Raw genomic sequence first — 20,929 nt, 5'->3', positions numbered from 1 at the left:
AATATAATTATTTAGATGATAAAGCAAATATTTATTGGTAGAACATTGGAGGAATAATGTAGCAAAAGTGGAAATTAGTTAAATATATTAATCAAAGAAATAAACATATATATATATATATATATATATATATATATAGAGAGAGAGAGAGAGAGAGAGAGAGAGAGAGAGAGAGACTAACCATAATATATTATGGTTAGTGTCTCTATGGTATTAGAAAATAAAGGTGTTTCTTTAGCACCCACTCAAGAAATTTTGCTTCAAGCAACCCATTTTCTATTGCTTCAATTGGGATGATGATTTATTCATTCAAAACTGGCTTAGATGCTTTGATTTTCATTTCTGTAATTTTTGTGGAGTTGTATATGCTTGTTTTGGGTAGTGTTATGTTTTGTGAGGATTTTGTTTGTTTGGCTGGCTGGTTTTGCTGCTTTTTTTTTTGGGAAGGAGAGATGAACGTAAGTTGGGTGGTTGCAGAGGAAGTGTCTGGGAGGAGCTGGACGATAGAAAAACATAACCAAATATATTGTATTAAAAGGCAATTAAAAATTGCTTGCTAGGGAGTCTGATTCCGGATTAGGCCTTCTGATATATTCCTCTTAGATGTGCCACTAATATTAATTAATATAAACAAGAAACTTTTGAGGATGAGTAGGTTCTATCTGTACTGTCTGTCTGTGTCCTTTTTTGTGTAGCATTATTTTGTCCTTTAGAGCAGTCTATAGTGATTCATCCTCACATTTTTTCTGTTGCATTAAAGTCCAAACCAGTTAATTCTCAAAAAAAAAAAAAATAAAAATCCAGGGATGACAAACTTAATTAATTAATTACTTATACCAACAGACCATTACACATGAATGAGGGTACTATCTGTATTTCAATTATGTTGTTTCAAATGAAAGTACTGTGTTAACAGAGAAAAATACATTGCATTATTTTCTGGCTTGAAGTATAGTACATAAATTGCTATGAGGTACCCCAACATGACCAGATGCTGTCAACTTCTACGGTAACAAGCCTTCAGATAGGCATACATACCAAGGCAATGGCTTCTGATTGATAGATCTCACAAAATCAGTGGGCTACCTTTGTGCATGCCAATTTGGTTTTGTTTTTATGATGCATTAACTTCCTATAACAAGCTTCACTTTGTAGTTTAGTATTACTTAAGATAGGAATTTCCCCAGAGGATAGTTCCAGCAGAACCATGATTGAAAGATAAACTAACTTAATTATATGTCTATTTACACGTAGGAAACAAGACCAAACTCAAGAAAATGAGTCCAAAACTAATTTTTGGTCCAAAATCAAACTACCGCATGCAGTTTGCATTATAAAATTTCTTATTTGGCTTGCAGTACAAACTCTCTCAAGTATCTTGTAGTTTAGGTATCCAGAAATCATCCACCCCTTTCTAGCCCTCTGCATTGGTGTTTCTGAAGGACAGGAAGCTCACTTAAAGCAGGACCAGCATATCACATTTAGTGTTCTGTGACTAAGTCTCCAGTAGTTCTCTCCTTTAGCAACATGTTGTAGGAAATTATAAACAAGAGCAAAGATTGGGGGTAAAAAAAAACAAAATATGTGACCTTAGTCAATTTCCCAATATGTTTTTAAAATCTTAACTAGCATTGCTGAATTACTATCTACTACTCTACACTCAATGTAGAAACCAAGAAAAGGTGTCTTTTCAGAGAGTGCTTTAGACAAGTAAAAAGTCAGCTATGGTCACGCTGAACATGAAAAGTTATCTAAACAGAAGACACCCACTCTGTGGAGTATATTGTGTGGATTGCATCTCTAGATCCCTGGGGCATTTCTAGAAAGAAAAGTCGTACTTCTGAAAGAAAATGAGAGAGAGAGAGAAACAAAGGAAGAGACAGAGAGCAAGGAAGACAGAGTGAGAGAGCAGGACAAAAACATGCATGTGCGCACACACACACACAGAGACAGAAACAGAGAGAGCAATAGAGCGAGAGCGAGAGAACAATTCATAAGCTGACAAATGACCATATTTTAGAAACATTATCTAAGATAATCTATATTAAAGACTTGCAATATCTATGTAATATAGTCAACAAAACAAACTGACTCTTTTGAAAAAATATTTTCCTTTGGTTTTATTTTTGTTGTTGTTGGAGTTTTTGTATTTATTTATTTTTGTTTGTTTTTATATCCCACTCTTCTCTCCTCCCAGTCTTCCTTCCTCCAACTTCCCAGCCAAAGTACTTCTCCTCTTGTGTTTCTCTTAAGAAAATGGCAGGCCTCACATGGATGTCATCCAGCTATGGTGTATCAAACTGCAGTGAGACTAGATACCTCCAGTTCCATTAAGGCTGGATGAGGCAACCTGGTAGGAAGAAAGAGTCAGAAAAGCAGACAAGAGAGTTAGATATATTCCCTGCTCCTACTATTAGGAGTTTTATAAGAAGATCAAGCTACACAACTGTAACATATATGCAGAGGGACTAGGTCAGCCCATGTAGACTTCCTGGTTGTCAGTTCAGATTCTGAGAGCCCCTATGATCGTAGGTTAGTTAATTTTGTGGTTTATCTTGTTTCTCCTTTTTCTTTCCTCCCTCCAAATCCATATATTCCTCTCAACTCTCCTTATTATCTGTGCCCTCTTTCTCATCAATTGCTTTTGCATATATATACATATATGTATGTATGTATATGTATTACTAAATATAATCTACTATATGACTGAATCTTTTTGAGAGTGTGGGCCTATAGATTAAGTGGAACTTTTAGACAAACTGCCATAGTTATTTCCATAACTGAAAAAGTAAACTTCACACCAAAACCACAATGAAGAGGCAAATATGGCAACTATATTTTAATAAATGGGACAATTTACCAAGAAGATGCAGCAATTGTAAATATGAATGAAATCCTGAGGTTTTCCATTTCATAAAATAAATACTAATAGACCTGATAGGTCCAGTATATACTGGTATAACCAAAGGGTGACTTAAATTACTCTCCTCCACCTTTGCATTTCCGTAAGAATAACAGTAGCAAAGTTTACCGACTAAATTATGCCATAGGTAACAACTGATTTCAGAGATGCCCAGAATGTCCCATCCTTCAGGTAAAACGAGCAGGTTTTTATCAGCAGAGTGTGGAAACGTCTCTAACATTGAGTAAACAAATGTGACGAAAGGGGAATAACCCATCCTTTCTTAACAGACCACCATGCAGCAAAACTAGAAATAAAAAGCAAGAGAAACCACTAACACCATACATTTACTTGTAGAGTGGATAATACTCTTGTGAAAGGGCAGTGGTATGGCTGAAGAAATCCTGGAGAAAATGAAAGCATTCTAAATACAAGTATATTTATGCAAAACACAAGTTGCCCCAAATTCTATGGCAAATATATGTAAGGCATTTCTATGAGGAAAGTTTGTAGCTGTAAGTTCTCTCATTAGTGAAAGAAAAATATTAAATAAATCACCTAATGGTATACTTCAACAAGAAGCTATTCACACTACCGGTCTAAACCGGTTTGAGCCTATCTGAACTGGTTTGAACTAGTTTGAACTGGTCTAAACCGGTTCGAACCAGTATGGACCAGTCTAAACCGTTCTGAGCTGGTTTGAACTGGCATGAACTGGCTCAAACTGGTGTGGACGGGTTCGAGCAAGCTTAACAGGTCCGAACCAGCTAGAACAGGTCTAAGTTGGTCTAAATTGGCCTAAACTGGGTTGAGCCAGTCCAAACCGGTCTGAACTGGGTTAGGTCGACTCAGACTGGTTCAGACCCACCCAGACCAGTTCCGACTGGTTCAAACCATTTTAGACAGGTTCAAACTGGTTCAGACTGGCTCAAACCAGTTCAGACCTTAAAACCGGTTCAGACTGGATCAAACCGGTTCCGAATGGATCAAGCAGGTTTAGGTTCTGGCTGGTTGAAGCCAGTTTAATCCGGCTTAGACCGGTTCTGGCATGGAGCCACACAGAGACTGGGCCAGCCACTAACTTTCAGTTCAGGGTTAACAGTGTCTGCAGTAAGCCCCAGAAGAAAACTCTGCTCTTCGTTATTTAAAAAGTCTACATTACTAAAAATGTCTTTCAGACTCAATAAAATTTCCACTAAAATTACAATAACATTCTTCACATAACTAGAAAAAGCAGGTCTAAAATTCAGTGTAATCAGATTTCCAAAAGCCACAGTAATCTTAAGCAGAAAGAGTAGGGCTGGAGAGACCATGGGAAGTGATTTCCAATTATACTACAAGGCAGTAGTAATAACGACAGCATGGTATAGAGAAAAAAAGAGAGATATAGGCCAGTGGAAGAGGACAAAGAGCAGACACATACAGTCTTATGGTCAGTTCCAACAACAGGGTCAAAAGTATGCACTGACAGACAACAATCCATAATAAATGGGCCAAAGTCCTTAATACAAAGCCTGAAAACTACTAAAAGAAAACAAGAAAACATTTTAAGTGGTTTAGGCAAAACATTTTGAAAAATCAATCTAATTGGACACAGAAGCCAACCCCAAAAATTGAAAAATGAGATTATCTGACATTATAGATTTTCTGAACAATAAAGATTAGTAAGTTAAAAAGACAATCTTCAAACATTGAGAAAATCTTTCCTGTTATATTTCAGACAGAAAGTCAATATCTAGAATATATAAAGAACTGCAAACATTAACAACAAAACCCATGAATCTGCAAATGGAAATGGAATAATTAACTGAGTAGACAATTCTCAAAAAAAAAACATAGATGGTCAATATTTCAAAATTGTTCAGCATCAAGGAAATGCAAAACTACCTTAATTCTTTCTCACCTTAGTCTGATTGATTAATATTAAATAAACAATAAACAGAAATGGCAGGGAGTATGCTTTTACAAGACCACTATTTTCTGTTGTGGGAAGTATTACCTAATGCACTCACTAGCAACATCAATTTGGCAGCTTCTCAAAATATAAAAACAGAGAAGAATGAATGAAACTGAAGAAAGACTGACTGATTGAGAGATTATAAAGTGTTACACACACACAGTATATATGCAGAGAAAGCATAATTTAATATTTAAGGCCTGAAATTTCACAAATAGAATAAAATCATTCAATTGTACATCCAAGATAATGAACACCACTTGAATGAGTTCAAATACATGCTCATGTAATACATCAAAACATTGAAAGCCAAGTACAGACAGAATCTTAAAAGCACCAAAAAAACAATGTGATTGATTACATACAATCTTCAATGATACTGACATTAGGACTGAAGAACAGAGTATATAGGATAGCAAGTCCAAAGTTCTGAACCAAATAGGATTTCTAGTCGCAGGACCCTATATTCTGATAAAGCTACTCTTTAAAAAGTGAAGATAAATTGAAAGATTCCAAGACTAGGGTTAGCTCAGAATGTGTCACTAGCTGACATTCTTGAAAGGAATCCCTCAAGTCCAATAAAAAAGAAGCCATCACGTTTTCTATTTCCTTCAGAAAAATCATAACCACACAATCAAACAAACAAAATTTTAAACTGGCACTATTACATGTAACAATACAAGTTAAAACAAGAGACAGGATGAAGTTAGTTTCTGCAACACTTGTCTTCCCTTTTATATCAACAGAATTACATAAAACAATATTTTAGAAAAACCATTATTGATGATTGAACACAGTTCACAATGGAGCCACGTGAGAAGAATTCTGAGTGCTTGTGAAAGAACTCCAAGAAGACAAGTCTTATCATCTCTGTCTCTTCAAAAACACAGCATTGTTCTTGAAATGTGCTCCTGTGCCTCTCCCAGGTGTAGTAGATAGCAGTGAGCTCATGTGAGGTTATTCATTTCAGCTGGCTGTTGTTATTTGTCTGGGTGCCTCTATCAAAAAAACATGATTTTTGTCATGTGTGGATTGTCCTTGTGACTGTACTTCACCCAGGTTACTTCTTAACTCTCAAAGTATCAATGGTCTGGTGATCTGAGTAAAGTGGGGACTTTCATGAGGCTTCAGTCTGACTCATTTTTAGGTCCCCCTCTTTCCCTGGTTCATGTCACCAACTAGAGTGGTAAACAGATGACCATAGAGTACATAAAAATTTAATCTCTGTGGAGGGGCGCAGCCATTTATCACCACTTTTTAAAAAATATGCTAGCAATTTTAATCAATGAGCAATCTAATCTAGTATATTTTCATGAAAGATATAAATTGTGGTTATAAGAATAACCTTAAAGAAAGCAAATCAAAATCATATTTTAAAATAAACATTAGAGCATTAAAACAACATCAGATACAAAATTGCGACAATTGGAGGCTTGAGAGATGTATGTGCAGTCAAGAATTCTTAATGCTCTTGCAGAGGATCCAAGCTCAGTTTCCAATACCAACGATGGGAAGCTCAAAAATGCATGTAATTCCAATTCCATAGGACCCAATGCCCTCTTCTGGGTTTTTCAGGAAAGCATATTCAGTTGGCATACATCAAAACACACACACATATACACACACACAATAAATTCCTTTTAAAACAACATGACAATTTGATACCAATGTAAGGACATAAAATATTTTTAAAAGCTTTGCTTGGTCAGTAGCTGGTTAAGACACTGGCTTTGAGCTCTTTGCAGCATCAAGAATTAGCTGGAAACAGGAATCTTTGCAAAAGTGCAGACCAACTGTCCCTAGCAGCTAGCCCCCTGTCAACACCCAGCTTTGTGGTCTAGACAAGAGCAAAAATAACTGCTTGGAGGGAAGGGCGGGGGACATACATAGAAGCAGAAGTAGTCCATACCCTGTACTGCAGAAGTAGTCCATACTTGTACTCTGCAAAACCAACCCCCTTAAACCTAAGTAAACCTGGCTTGCAGTTTTTGCTTATATATGTCAACCCCAAATGAGGAACGGGGAGCTCTCTTTACTGAACTGCTATGCATGTGGTTAAAAACTCCCAGCTAGGTCCAGGGGTAGGTTGATCCCGAATTTCCTAAGAAACCGAAACACTGACTTCCATAGTGGTTGCAAAAGATTGCATTCCCACCAGCAATGGGTGAGGGTACCCCTTCCTCCACAACCTCTCCAGCAAAGGTTATCGTTGGTGTTTTTGACTTTAGCCATTCTCACAGGTGTCAGATGATATGTCAAAGTTGTTTTGATTTGCATTTCCCTGATTGCTAAGGAAGTTGAGCATGACCTTAAGTGTCTTTTGGCCATTTGAACTTCTTCTGTTGAGAATTCTCTGTTCAGATCAGTGCCCCATTTTTTACTTGGGTTAATTAGCATTTTAAAGTCTAGTTTCTTGAGTTCTCTATATATTTTGGAGATCAGACCTTTGTCTGTTGAGGGGTTGGTGAAGATCTTCTCCCAGTCAGTAGGTTGCCTTTGTGTCTTAGTGACAGTGTGCTTTGCTTTGCAGAAGCTTCTCAGTTTTAGTAGGTCCCATTTATTCAATGTTGCTCTTAATGTCTGTGCTTCTGGGGTTATACATAGGAAGGGATCTCCTGTGCCCATCTGTTGTAGGGTATTTCCCACTTTCTCTTCTATCCTTTTCAGTGTGTTCGGGCTGATATTGAGGTCTTTAATCCATTTGGACATGAGTTTTGTGCATGGTGAAAGATGTGGGTCTATTTTCATTCTTCTACAGGTTGACATCCAGTTGTGCCAGCACCATTTGTTGAAGATGCTTTCTTTCTTCCATTGTATACTTTTAGCTCCTTTATCAAAAATGAGGTGTTCTGGACCCAGCAATACCACTCTTGGGAATATACCCAAGAGATGCTCTATCATATGACAAAAGCATTTGTTCAACTATGTTCATAGCAGTATTATTTGTAATAGCCAGAACCTGGAAACAACCTAGATGCCCTTCAATGGAAGAATGGATGAGGAAAGTATGGAATATCTACACATTAGAGTACTACTCAGCGGTAAAAAACAATGACTTCTCGAATTTTGCATGCAAATGGATGGAAATAGAAAACACTATCCTGAGTGAGGTATCCCAGACCCAAAAAGATGAACATGGGATGTACTCACTCATAATTGGTTTCTAGCCATAAATAAGGGTCACGGAGTCTACAATAGGTGAATCTAAAGAAGCTAAGTAAGAAGGGGAACCCAAGGAAAAACATATAGTTATCCTCTTGGCTAAGGGAAGTAGACAAAATTGCCGGGGAGAAAATTGGGATCTTGTGGTGGGGTGGGTTGGGGGTAAGGGGAGATGGGGAGAGAAAAGTTAGAAGGGAAGGAGGTCGGGCCTTGGGAAAGCAGGAGGATCGGGATAAAGGAAGGTTGGACAGGGGAGCACGGAACCACAATTCTTAGTTAAAGGAACCACTTTAGGGTTGGCAAGAGACCTGACACTAAAGGGGCTCCCAGGTGCCCAAGCTGAGGTCCCCAGTTAGTTCCTTGGGCAGTTGAGAATAGGGAACCTGAAATGACCCTATCCTTGAGCAATACTGACGAATATCTTGCATATCATCATAGAACCTTCATCTGGTGATGGATGGAGATAGAGACAGAGACTCACACTGGAGCACTGGACTGAGCTCCCAAAGTCCCAATCAGGAGCAGAAGGAGGGAGAACATGAGCAAAGAAGTCAGGACCACGAGGGATGCACCCACCCACTGAGACAGTGGAGCTGATCTATTGAGAGCTCACCAAGACCAGCTGGACTGTGACTGAAAAAGCATGGGATAAAACTGGACTCCCTGAACATGACGAACAATGAGGGCTGATGAGACGCAAAGGACAATGGCACAGGGGTTTGATCCTACGTAATGTGATGGCTTTGTGGGAGCCCAGCCAGTTTGGATGTTCACCTTCCTAGATATGGACGGAGGTGGGAGGTCCTAGGTCTTACCACAGGGCAGAAAACCCTGACTGCTCTTTGGACTGGAGAGGGAGGGGGAAAGGAGTGGGGGGAGGGTGAGAAGGGTGGGAGGAGGGGGCGTAGGGGGGAAGGAGGGGGAGGGAAATGGGAGGCTGGGAGGAGGTGGAAACTTGTTTTTTTTTTCTCCTTTTCTCAATAAAAAAAGAAAAAAAAAAGAAAAAGAAAACTCCCAGCTAGCTGAAAAGAATTAAGCCTTGCTTTTGCATTCTAGACTTGTCTGATTTCAGTGGTCTCTCTGGGGGTCTCTCAACTTGAGCACAACATCATTAGCATTTCAGCCCCACAACAATGGCAAACACACTATATCCTGGTACAACATTTATAATCACCCCAAACTTTTCATATTATTGTAAAAATGCATGTATTACAACTTAAGATGCTATTTTAAGCCTTTTTTGTCTCATTTAGATTTGACATATAAAATGTAAAATTTATTTAAACACGTAAACTGTTTACATAACATACAGTGGAACAAACTCTTGGATTCATGACATATGTTAAATTATGTTAAACTTATGGGACATTTTATTAAGTTGTATGTTGCATTTATTCATAGTACATCTCTGTGTGTGTATATATGTGTGTGTGTGTGAGAGAGAGAGAGAGTGAGAGAGAGAGAGAGAGACAGAGACAGAGACAGAGAGAGAGAGACAGAGAGAGAGAGAGAGAGAGAGAGAGAGAGAGGGAGGCAGAGCGAGCTCAAGAATATATATGTGACTTTCATGTTACTTGGGTAGAAGCCAGAGGAAAACTTGTGTGAGATGATTCTCTTCTTCCACCCTGTGTGTCTGAGAATTTAACTAGCTTTATCAGGCATGGCAGCAAGCTCCCACACTTTCTGAGTCTTCTCATTGTCCCATTGGAACATTTAAAATAATTTCTTATTTTTTAGTCAAGGACTAAAAGTGAAAATAAAATAGAGATATTTAGAGAACTGCCTATAACTTATTCTGCTGCATGACTTCATTTAGTCACCTGGAAAGTAGTTAAAGAATTATTTAAGCAAATGCATTAATAAAATAAGATGATATAATTTCAAAGTCCCATTGAAACAATGTTGGTTTGCAGCTTATGAAAATTATTTGAACTGTTCCTCTTTTAGCACTGCCATCATGTGGGAATTTGTATGATGTTTGTTTTCATTAAAGGAAACAAAATGGAAGAGCCTTCTGAGACTCTGATATGATTACTATGAAAACAAATAAACAGAAAGGCATTTCGTAACATTTTTTTTTTGTGGCTTTGGGCTAATTGCAATCCTTTACTTTTCTCTTTTTACATATTTTCAAGGAAGATTCAATAGCTTTGGGGAAAAACTCTAATGTATTTCTTCCTTTTGAAAGACATTTCATTCTCTGTATTTTGTTATCTTACTCTCTGAAGTCTCATTTCAGTCTTTTCATGTTGAGGAATTAATATTTTATGTGATGAATATTTCTCTGATATTTTCCTACTTTAAACAGGTTGTATCTAATAATCTGATCCCAGGAATGATATATCCTCATTGCAATTCCAAGTCTGAGGAAAAGTATACTGTCTGCAGAGAGCCATGATAACCTTAGTCAGGAATTATAAATTGCCTTACCTATGCAATTGAGAGAAAGGAAAGACAAAAGTGATGAAAGCACTTTGAATAAAGTATTTTTGAAGAAAGTATTTTGAATAAAAGAATAAAAATGTAAAGGAATGACATAATTAAGTACGGTGTTTTAAAAATATGATATATATCTGTGCGTTCAAAACTTCCTAATTTCAATATTTATAATTGAACCACCAGTATTCAAAGGATCTATCTTCATTTCTTGATGTGGGATTCTCCTCTGAATGCTGTGAATATCATTGGGTTAATAAAGGAACTGCTTTGGAATTATAGCAGAGCTGTAGGGGAACAGAGCTGGGTGGGGAAAACTAAATGGAATGCTGGGAGAAAAAAGGTGGAGTCAAAGAGATGCCAGAGTCAGACATGCCAAAATTTGCCTGGCAAGCCACTGCCATGTGGTGATATACAGATTAATAGAAATGGGTTAAATTAATATATAAGAATTAGCCAATAAGAAGCTAGAGCTAATGGGCCAAGCAGTGATTTAAATAATATAGTTTCTTTATGATTATTTTGGTTCTGGGTGGCAGGGACAAACAGGCAGCGCTTTCCCACTACAATTCTTACAGAAACATAATAATTGGTATTAAATGAACGCTGACTGTGAATCAAGCACTATGTTGGGCATTTTAATGTCAGTTTATTTCATAGTGCTGTATTTTAATATAGAAGGTTCTGAGATGAACAGTTTAAGTAGCCATCTCCTGCGTTTGAAGCTAACTATTTTATGGTGTGACCTGACATTTAACTTCTATAACTAACATCAGTAGCAAAATATTTCAGACGAAATAATTTCAATTACTACTGATAATAATGAGTGATGTCCATGATATATAAATGTTAAAAAGATAAAATATGTAACAAAGATGCAGACATTTTGCTGTAATTACTTACATGTGGGTTTCTTTCCATGATTAAAATTCTATTTATTATGGAATATGTTTAATTTTAGATGAGACTTAACAATAGACCTTGCAACAATATCCTTGAAAATATTTACCAAAGCTAAATGCAAAGTACCTAAATCTATGTTTGTGATTCATCAAAATATCAAAATCTTAATGTCAAAAAACTCAACGGAAAAGATTAATAATGCTGACTTTCACATTTCTTGAAAAAATTAAATCATACTTCAATCAGATACATAATGATGCTAGAAATTCAATCAGAGTCTTTTCTGGTTAAACAGCTTTTCTTTTCCCTAGAGGATTTTCCTACATTTCCTAGAGGTTGACTTTTAAAAAGCAAATCAATGATAGACCATAGGACTAGGGGAAACCAAATATTTTTGTTCTGATAACATAACATAGCAATAAAATGACTCCTAACAATATTCTGTTAGACCCATAGAACAGTGCCTAACAGCTATCAACAGAGAAGTTTCCTCTTGTAGCAGATGGAGACTAACACAGAAACCCACAAAGACCCACAACTGGACAATGTGTGGAAAGTGAGAGACTTTGGAGCAGTCAGTCCTAAATGGGATGTCTCCCTGAAGCCCTTCTCCTCTGTGGAAGAGGAGGCAGAAAGATTTAAGAGCCAGATGGGATGGAGCACACCCAAGAAGCAGTGTCTTCCAGACACACCAAGATTAATGCATATGTGACCACACAGAGACTGTGGCAGCCTGGACAGTTCAAGTCAGGCAGTCCCAGCACTGACAGGAAAGTAGACAAGATCTCCCATCCCTGACCAAGAAGCTATCTCCAATTAACAATTTCTTTTCTTTTTTTTTTGGGGGGGGTGGTTTCGAGACAGGGTTTCACTGTGGCTTTGGAGCCTGTCCTGGAACTAGCTCTTGTAGACCAGGCTGGTCTCAAACTCACAGAGATCCGCCTACCTCTGCCTCCCGAGTGCTGGGATTAAAGGCGTGTGCCACCACCGCCCGGCTTAATTGACAATTTCTTACAAAGGAAAAAAAAAATTTCTTCAAAGGAGTCTCACTGAGCATAATAACAACACATAAGGAGAGGTCATTGAGCAACAGTAAATGGTCAACACAAAACAAACTCAATTCTATTCTTGTGAAATTTTTGTCTCATTTTGCTTTGTATTTTTTTGTCTTACTGGACAAAAGTTTGTCTATATGGTTTCTGATTTTGTGTTTTTATGGGTTTTAGTTTTGTGTGTGTGTGCGAGAGAGGGGCTATTGTGATTTTTGTTTATTTCTTTTTACATCTGCTTTATTTGTTGTTTGTTTTCTAAAGAGAAAGAAAGGCATGAAGTTGGGTATGTGAGGGAGATCTAGGGGAACTTAGGGGTTTAAAAAAAGTAAGTCAGAGTTCTATTTATCCTACTAAACATTGAAAAATCTTTTGTGTTCTTTAATATTATCCATTTTTAATACCAGGATTTTGTGTGTTATAAAATATTACCTCAGTTATTTTTTTCCAATTCGAAATCCCCATTTAATTATACTTGCATAACGAAAAAAACCTGTCCTAAAATTTATATAACATGCAAAAAGAACCTGGATAACCAAAAGGGAGAATAACATTTTGATTTCAAAAGGTATATTCCATAGCCACAGTGACAAAACATTATGGAACTAATTCAAAAACATATGTGTTAAGGAATGGAACAAAACTGAAGACCTAAACCTGAATATATGTAACTTCAGCCATCCAATATTAACATATATGTCAATGTATAACCTGGGAAAAGAAGAATATATTCAACAAATGATGCAGTATCTAGTGTTATCTTCCTGCTTTATATGAATTAATTTACAGAAATCAATAAACTTGGCTAAAACTATACTCTGATGTATAAAACGCAAGTAACAAGCTATGGTTATGGATCCAAAGCCTGTGACTGTAACCACTCTTTGTGAACTTAGGCTTTTAAATGGATACCCTTTGTATGCTCTCTCTCTCTCTCTCTCTCTCTCTCTCTCCCCCTCTTTCTCTTACTTAATGCTGAATGGCTTAATGGCTATAACAATTGCTTGTTGTGTGAGAGGTCCCTGCTGCCCTGCTAGCTTACACTCAAAATAATCACTCAGAAATTATATTCATTTAAATCACTGACCGGTTCATTATCTCTAGCCTCTTATTGGCTAACTCTCACATATTAGTTTAACCAATCTCCATTAATGTTTATTGCCATTTGACTGTGGCTTACTGTCATGAGTCTAACTGGCGTCCGTCTAGAGCAGGAGAACCATGGCATCTGCCACACTGCCCTTCTTCCCAGAATTCTGTTCTGTCTACTCCACCCACTTAAGTGCTGCCCTATCAAAAGACCAAGCAGTTTCTTTTTCAACCAATGAAAGCAACACGTAGACAGAAGAACCTCCTACACCAATTGCTAAATTGAGTTACCAATTTTGTCCTCAATTGTTATATAAATCATTGAAAACTAACGTAACATTACTGACAGCACTATCTATAATAAGTTTTATGTTTTGATTTGACTATAATACTAAATGCATAAGAATATCTTATTGTGCTTTTGAGTTAAGTAACATATTTTGTACTTAACTCAAATTTGCTCATATTTTTAAGTCTTAATTTTTTTATTGAGTATAAAAGTTATTATATATACATATATAAGAATATATATATGTATATGTTCATATATATATATACTTTACTCCATAAAGTATTTATAAATATTTTTTCCAGATAATGCTTTACACTTTTATTTGAATATTAAAGATTTGCATAGAAAAGACTTTAATATTTATGGAATTAAACTGAAAATTTAGGGATTGTTATTATTATGACTAAAACATTAAAGTTAAAACATTAAAAAACAATTAACATTTTGTTTGAGCTTTAAATTTACAAGGTCTACACTTGCAGGTCTGTCTGCTTCTAAAGTTTGAAGTTATAAAATAAATATTTGCTCTATCATGCCTTACACTCAGCATGTAAAACATTACATTAGTCTATGGAATCATTTGTGAGAATTATCACACATCTGGGGTTAGGAGATAGTAATGGTACACTAAATATTATAAGCAGGTTTGGTTGTCTGTTAAAATGTACTCATAAAGTCAGTCAGATATTATATTGTCGATGTTTCTTTGATTTAACCCCCAAAATATATCAGTGATATTCTTTGTACAACATTTTAAGGAAGTCAATGTTAATAATAGAAAAATAGTGCTTATTCGAAAATAATATGATTCATTTAATTTGAGGTAACTTGTAAAGTGATAGATATGTTGACCTTTCTGTTAAAATTTAACAATGTTTACAAATGCCATTGTATTTTGCTGTCTTCTACACTTTAAAAGAGTTTGAGGGAAGAGGCATAACATATGATTACATGCATTAAGTTTTGATGTGTGGGAAGATACATGGCATTGTGTATAAATATTCTACATTTTAGATTTCTTGTAAACAGTGTCCAATCCAGTAGACATTACAGACACACCAACGAAAGACATCAAGCCTGATTGAAAGCACAAATTACAAAATAACGTTCCCAGCTATTAAGGGTTAGAATGGATCACTGACATATTAACAAATAATGCCTAAACATTGGCAGAGTCAGCTAAAACTTTGGCTGGCCAAGCCATGCTACCATATTTCAGGACAACCAGCAATTTTCACACTCATTAGCTATAGTCTTGAGTTACATAGCTTTAAATTATTTCAAAACACTTTTAATAAACATAAAAGGCCATTAATAGAGTAGTACAGTGGCTTAAGACTCATAACTTTTAAGGAATAATTCCCATATATGGGTTTCTCACATTGCAGAGAAGCAACACTGGTATCTACTTTACCTATTGCTATGGATTCTTCCTAACTTTGACATAAGGATGCAAAAAACAATCACACACAGCAAAGAAGCTTTTCTCTTTGTCCATTTCCCCACATCCACAACTGACAGTAATTACTTAGGTTATATACCTAGCGGAGGAACTATTGTATAAATCAATGGCATATTTGCCTGCTTGTGACCAGGTTTTCAGTCTGGTTTAGAATTAATTTTAGTTTATAATTTATGATATTAATCTTTTTGCCCCTTATAGCATTAATATTTGTGGGATTAAAATTTAAAGGCTTTCTGGTTGTATTTTCCTGAGTTGGATTTATTCAAGGTTAAGTTGGTGTTGCATTATTCTTACTTACCTTTTACAGGGATTAAAAGATTTGTCGGGTCTATAAGGGTTTAAGAGCCTAGTCAAATGCTAACATGGCCTTTACTCTTAAATAAACATATTTTTATGCTGTTCGGATTTGCAGACCCTTTCAGATAAAGTTTGATAATTTTTAGCTCAAAAATAGAATATTAATCAATGTACTTTGGTGTTATAGAAATAATTGGTACCTATTTTAAATATAGTACTAGTAAAGCAAGATTTCACACTTGTTATAAAAGGAGCACTTTTAAACACACATTTTCATTGGGTTATGCGTCCTCAGTCATGCTGTCGTGTATAAAGGCTTAGGTCATCATTTTCATGTCAAATGCTTTAATCAGAGCCAAGTATTTAAAGGAATGGAACTGGCCTATTTTCTGTAGCACAACAGCTCCCCCATCTTACAGAATAAAGAATACAAACTCAAATTTTTCTTTTTCTTTTGATAAAAAAATATCAATAATGTCTATGTGATTTTTTTGGTTTATTTTCTCTTCGTAACAAACAGAAAAAGAAAGAGAGACTTTATCAGATGCCTGTGCTCTCGAAAGTCATTTCTTGTTTATGATCTCATGAGAATGTGGGAATTGCTGTATACCACTGAGACTGATCTCTGTGACTGGGAGGTTGAAATTCATTTGGAGTGATGGATAAATGTTGTAGATATGTGAAGACTGGAAGTATGTTCTGGGAATCTAGGATTTACATTTACCAGTTAGTATCTGTTAAAGTGAGATCCTTCTGTTTGTATTCTTTTTTAAAGGTTTCTTATATTTTGATCACATGAAATACTACCCGGTTTTTATTATACAATTAGTTCCACTAAATATTTAAGCAGACATCTGCTCTCTTTTCAGGTCTGCCCAGCAGCATTAAGTGCAAAGCATCTTCATGGACTTCTCCTTTCTCTGGAGGCAGAAGAGACTCACTATCAGCCCTAAAGCCTGTTAACTTAGGACTGTTTACCCTCTTAATAGTCTGAAAATCAAACCTGAGGCTATAAAATATTGTTTACACTATCAGAACACAATTAACAAGTTGAAAATGTTTAGTCCTGAAAGTTCTATCACATGTGCTTTGATCCTGCTGCTTTTGAGAACCTTGTTCTCTTGGTGTGCTCCATCTGCTTTGGCACATGTATTCTTCCTGTCTCCTCTTCCACAGGTGCCCTGAGGCCTGAGGGTAGGGAGGTGATGGAGACATCCCTTTTAGTATTGAGTGCTCCAAGGTTTCTCATTCTCTACACAATGTCTGCGTGTGGGTCTTTGTATATGTTCCCATATGCTGCAGGAGGCAGATTCTCTGATAATGGTTGAGCAAGACACTGACCAATGAGTATACCATAAAGTCACTAGAAGTCATTTTATTGTTACTTTATTTTAAAACAGTAGTATTTGGTTTTACCCTAGATCTTTAGCTATCTAGTCTCAAATTTTTGGTCACCCAACCAGTGGAACTTATGGGTTTCCTTCTCGTGGGGTGGGCTTTTTTTCAAATCGATATTGGTTGATTATTCCCACAAGCTTTGTGCTGAAATTTCACTAGCATATCTTTCAGGAAGACACCATTATAGAGCAAAGGGTTTGTGGTTGGGTTGGTTTTTACATTTCTTTTTTGGTGGCATGCAGAATACTTTCCTGTACCAAAGACAATAGTGTATAAAGTTGAAGGCTCCGTGTAGTCACCAACTTGACTTCTACACATTCACTGAGTTGTGTAGATTCTGTCTTCAGCAATGGGACCTGGTTATCAGTTTGTGGAGAGCAACCTATAGTCTCGGAAACAACCTGTGCTTCTTGGGAGCTCCCATGAGACCCCTTTGGCCAATGACTTATTTAGATGCGGCCTAGTTTAGTACTGGAAGCTTCATTTGATGACAGACATATCCAGTTGGGGCTCTGTCTTACCTATTTTTGATGATTTCATTATGATACCTTTCTCAGTGTATATATTTTACAAAGCTTCTACTATATTTAAACTCCATTCTACCTCTCAAATGGCTCTTAAGTTAGCTTTCTTTCCCCATATTTTCTCACTCATCTACTCTTTCCCTCCCCCTACCCAGCTGATCCATCTATAACTATCCAATTTCCTATTTAATTCCATTACTTTATACATAACCTTTTTGGGTCTATTGGTTGTAACTTGGTTCTCCTTGGCTTAACAGCTAATATCCACATATAAGCAAATACATAACCTATCTGTTTTTTTTTCTGGATCTGAATTACTTCACTCAGGGTGTTTTTTTTTTCTAGTTCTATACATTTGCCTTTGAATTTCATGCTTTTATTTTTAATGACTCAGTAATATTCCATTTTGTTTATAAGTACCACATTTCTTCACCCATTAATCTGTTGGAGGAAATTTAGGTTGTTTCCATTTTCTGGCTATTATGAACAGAGCAGCAATGAACATTGTTGACAAAGTGTCTCTGTAGGAAGATGAAGTATCCTATGCACAAGAGTGGGATAGCTGGATCCTGAGGTAGATTGATTCTCATCTTCCTGAGGAGTCAGCTCACTGATTTTCATAGTGATTATACAATTTTTCAGTCCCACAAGCAATGGATGAATATTCCCCTTACTAGACATCCTTGCTAGTATTTACTATGATTTGTTTGTTTCTGTTTTTTAGTCTTAGCCATCCTGGTGGGTGCAAGAAGAAATCTCAAAGCAGTTTTGATTTTTATTTCAATGATAACTAAAGATGTTAAACATTTCCTTAAGTGCTCTTCAGACATGTATACTATACTTCTGTAGCCTAGTAAAAGAGATTTTCAAGTCCCTTAAAATCATTTGTCTTAATTTTATTTACATATAATTAATTTATATATAAATGAGACCTAGTGTGGTGCCTTGTTATACATAAGCAACATTTTTTAATACAATAAGAACAATTACCATTTCCATTCTCCTTTGACCAACGGTTAAGAGCCATTACTGTTCCAGCAGAGCACCTGAGCCAGGATATCAGGGCTCTCGCAGCAGCCTTGAAATCTAGCGCCAGGACTATGGCCTCCAGAGTTACTGAACTCATGTGCATATACATGTATATGAACACACATACACGCACAGACAGAGGGAGAGGGGAAATAGGGATGGAGATAGAGGGGATTTAATCTGCACGAACTCAAGAAACCTGGAGAGTTCTAATTTTCAAGACTGATGATTGGACACTAACCTATGAGCTAATAGAAAAATGCAATTTACTCCCTTTTAAAGGACAGATATATTTTAGAGTTATTATGATTTTTACTGCATTTAAATTCATGTGTAGAACGGTAACCTGTCATTAGAAGGTGACTTATGATTTATTTTAAATTTGCAGTTAAAATAGTTTTCTGCAGATTGTTGTCAAAGTTTCTATTTCTATCCATGTAAATTCAGGCACTCCTAAATGTGAGTGAATAGTATAGTTGTGTGTGAGCAGTGTTCCAGCACGTGTATATGCATGCTTGTGTGTATAGTGCGTGTGTGCGTGCATGTGTGAATTTGAGAGCCAGGGGACAACTTTAGGTGCTGTTTCCTAATGAGCTGGGAATTCATCTTGTTTCATGAGTCAGGATTTATCACTAGAACCTGGAGTTTCTAAATGGGCATTTGGGCATGATCTCAAGCAATGATCCCGGCCTGGAAAGCACTTCTGACTGAGCCATTATACTACTTCTCCCTAAACAGGATCGCATTAAAGCAGTTATTACAGACAGGCATATATATTTATAGTAATTTTTAAGTAAAAGATTATTTCTTATATAAACATAACTAAAATGTATTAATCATACACCTATCTGAAACATATGGAGTATGTTTCATAACATAATGGCTACTCCTATATTCACTTCACATATAAGAAAAAATGTCCACAGGAGTTCCTTCTAACCAGAGCAGTATGGATGGATGAGGTAATCTAAAGATTTCACAAACAATAGATAAGGAAGATAATTTTCACAACTCTGCAATAACCTTCCAAACATCAAGATCCTGCTTTATTCTAAGTGGAATCTAAAACTTAATATATATGTTAATTTCTCCTTTCGTAGGTTGCAAATATCACAAAACATGCCAGTATAGGAATACGCACATGGAAAGCGCCTGTGCTACATATTGAATTAATGATAAATGTCAATTTTCTGGTTTTAATTTTGGGTAAACAGTGATACAGTACAACCAAATGGCATATGTGATAGAGAAATTGCTAATTCATTTGGAGCTGAGCTTAACACACGGCGTTCCAAAGCTTGACTCATCATCACTTCACTCTGATGATCCCCTCCCTGCCAGAAACAAGAGAGAGCACCAATTGTCAGTGGATTTGAGTCGGGATTGCTGAGGACAAGAGGTATCTATATCATCGGCTTGCTTTGCAGCTCCTGGTACTCATTCTGCTTCACTTAAACACTTCTTAGTCTAAGAATAGAATAAAACATAGTTTGAAATATGACCTTCCTTACTGAGCAATCTGTTTCACCTGTGCTTTGTGTATCTAACATATGCTCGGCTCAATGTTAAAACAGCAGAGAAAAACTTGCGGTCTCTGAAAACAAACAGTTAAAACAAGGTTGCTTCCATTCCTTTACACATTTCAACATCAAAGGACCAAGTAGTGTTGGGAAAGAGAGAACAAACTTAAGAGAGGTCTCATGGTCGCACCTTGCTTAATGAAGACTCATCACATATATAAATGTGACCTAGAGTCTGAAGGGCAGCACCTGAGATGGAGTCATAACTGACACTGAAGCATGTGTCATAGGCTTGGAGACAATATACACAAACACTGTCCTTGCCAAAACTAAGCAGATTTTGTTCAGAACCTTGTTCACACTCTTGGGCTCCACTCAGTACTGTTGCCTTTCAATTTCAGCGTTTACATTTAGGGCACACCAAAGCAAGGATATATTGCACTGAAACAAAATAAAAACAAAGAAAATGGAGTCCCACTGGGAGATCATTTTATCCCTGAAAGGCAAAGCATACACAATAAAGAAGTAATTATGAGTCTCTCTGTACATCAAAAAATAATAGTAACAAAAATAAAACAGAAAACAATTGTTTCAAAAAAGAAATATTAGAATTGTAAAATTGAATAATGCTTCTGTTTATTCTTTGTGAGTTCCATGCTATGGGTTTTGATCATATTTTCTCCCCTCCAAGTCTTCCCATATCCTCCCCATCTCACTACTTACCCAACATCTCTCTACCTCTGCAGACCCAGTATGACTGACTGTTCCTGGGTGCCACCCTTGTCCTAGAGTGTGGGTTTTCTATTGCTTCTTCCAGAAGTAATCAAATGTCAATTGTTTCTCAACTAGGAATGGGACTTCATGCTCACCTACACTCTTCCATACTGGGATTTTTGTCTTGCTTGT

The sequence above is a fragment of the Microtus oregoni genome, unplaced genomic scaffold, assembly GCF_018167655.1.
Source record: "Microtus oregoni isolate MIOR12 unplaced genomic scaffold, Mior012 000009F_ref0000495, whole genome shotgun sequence".
NCBI lineage: Eukaryota > Metazoa > Chordata > Mammalia > Rodentia > Cricetidae > Microtus > Microtus oregoni.
This window is presented reverse-complemented; position numbering follows the sequence as displayed.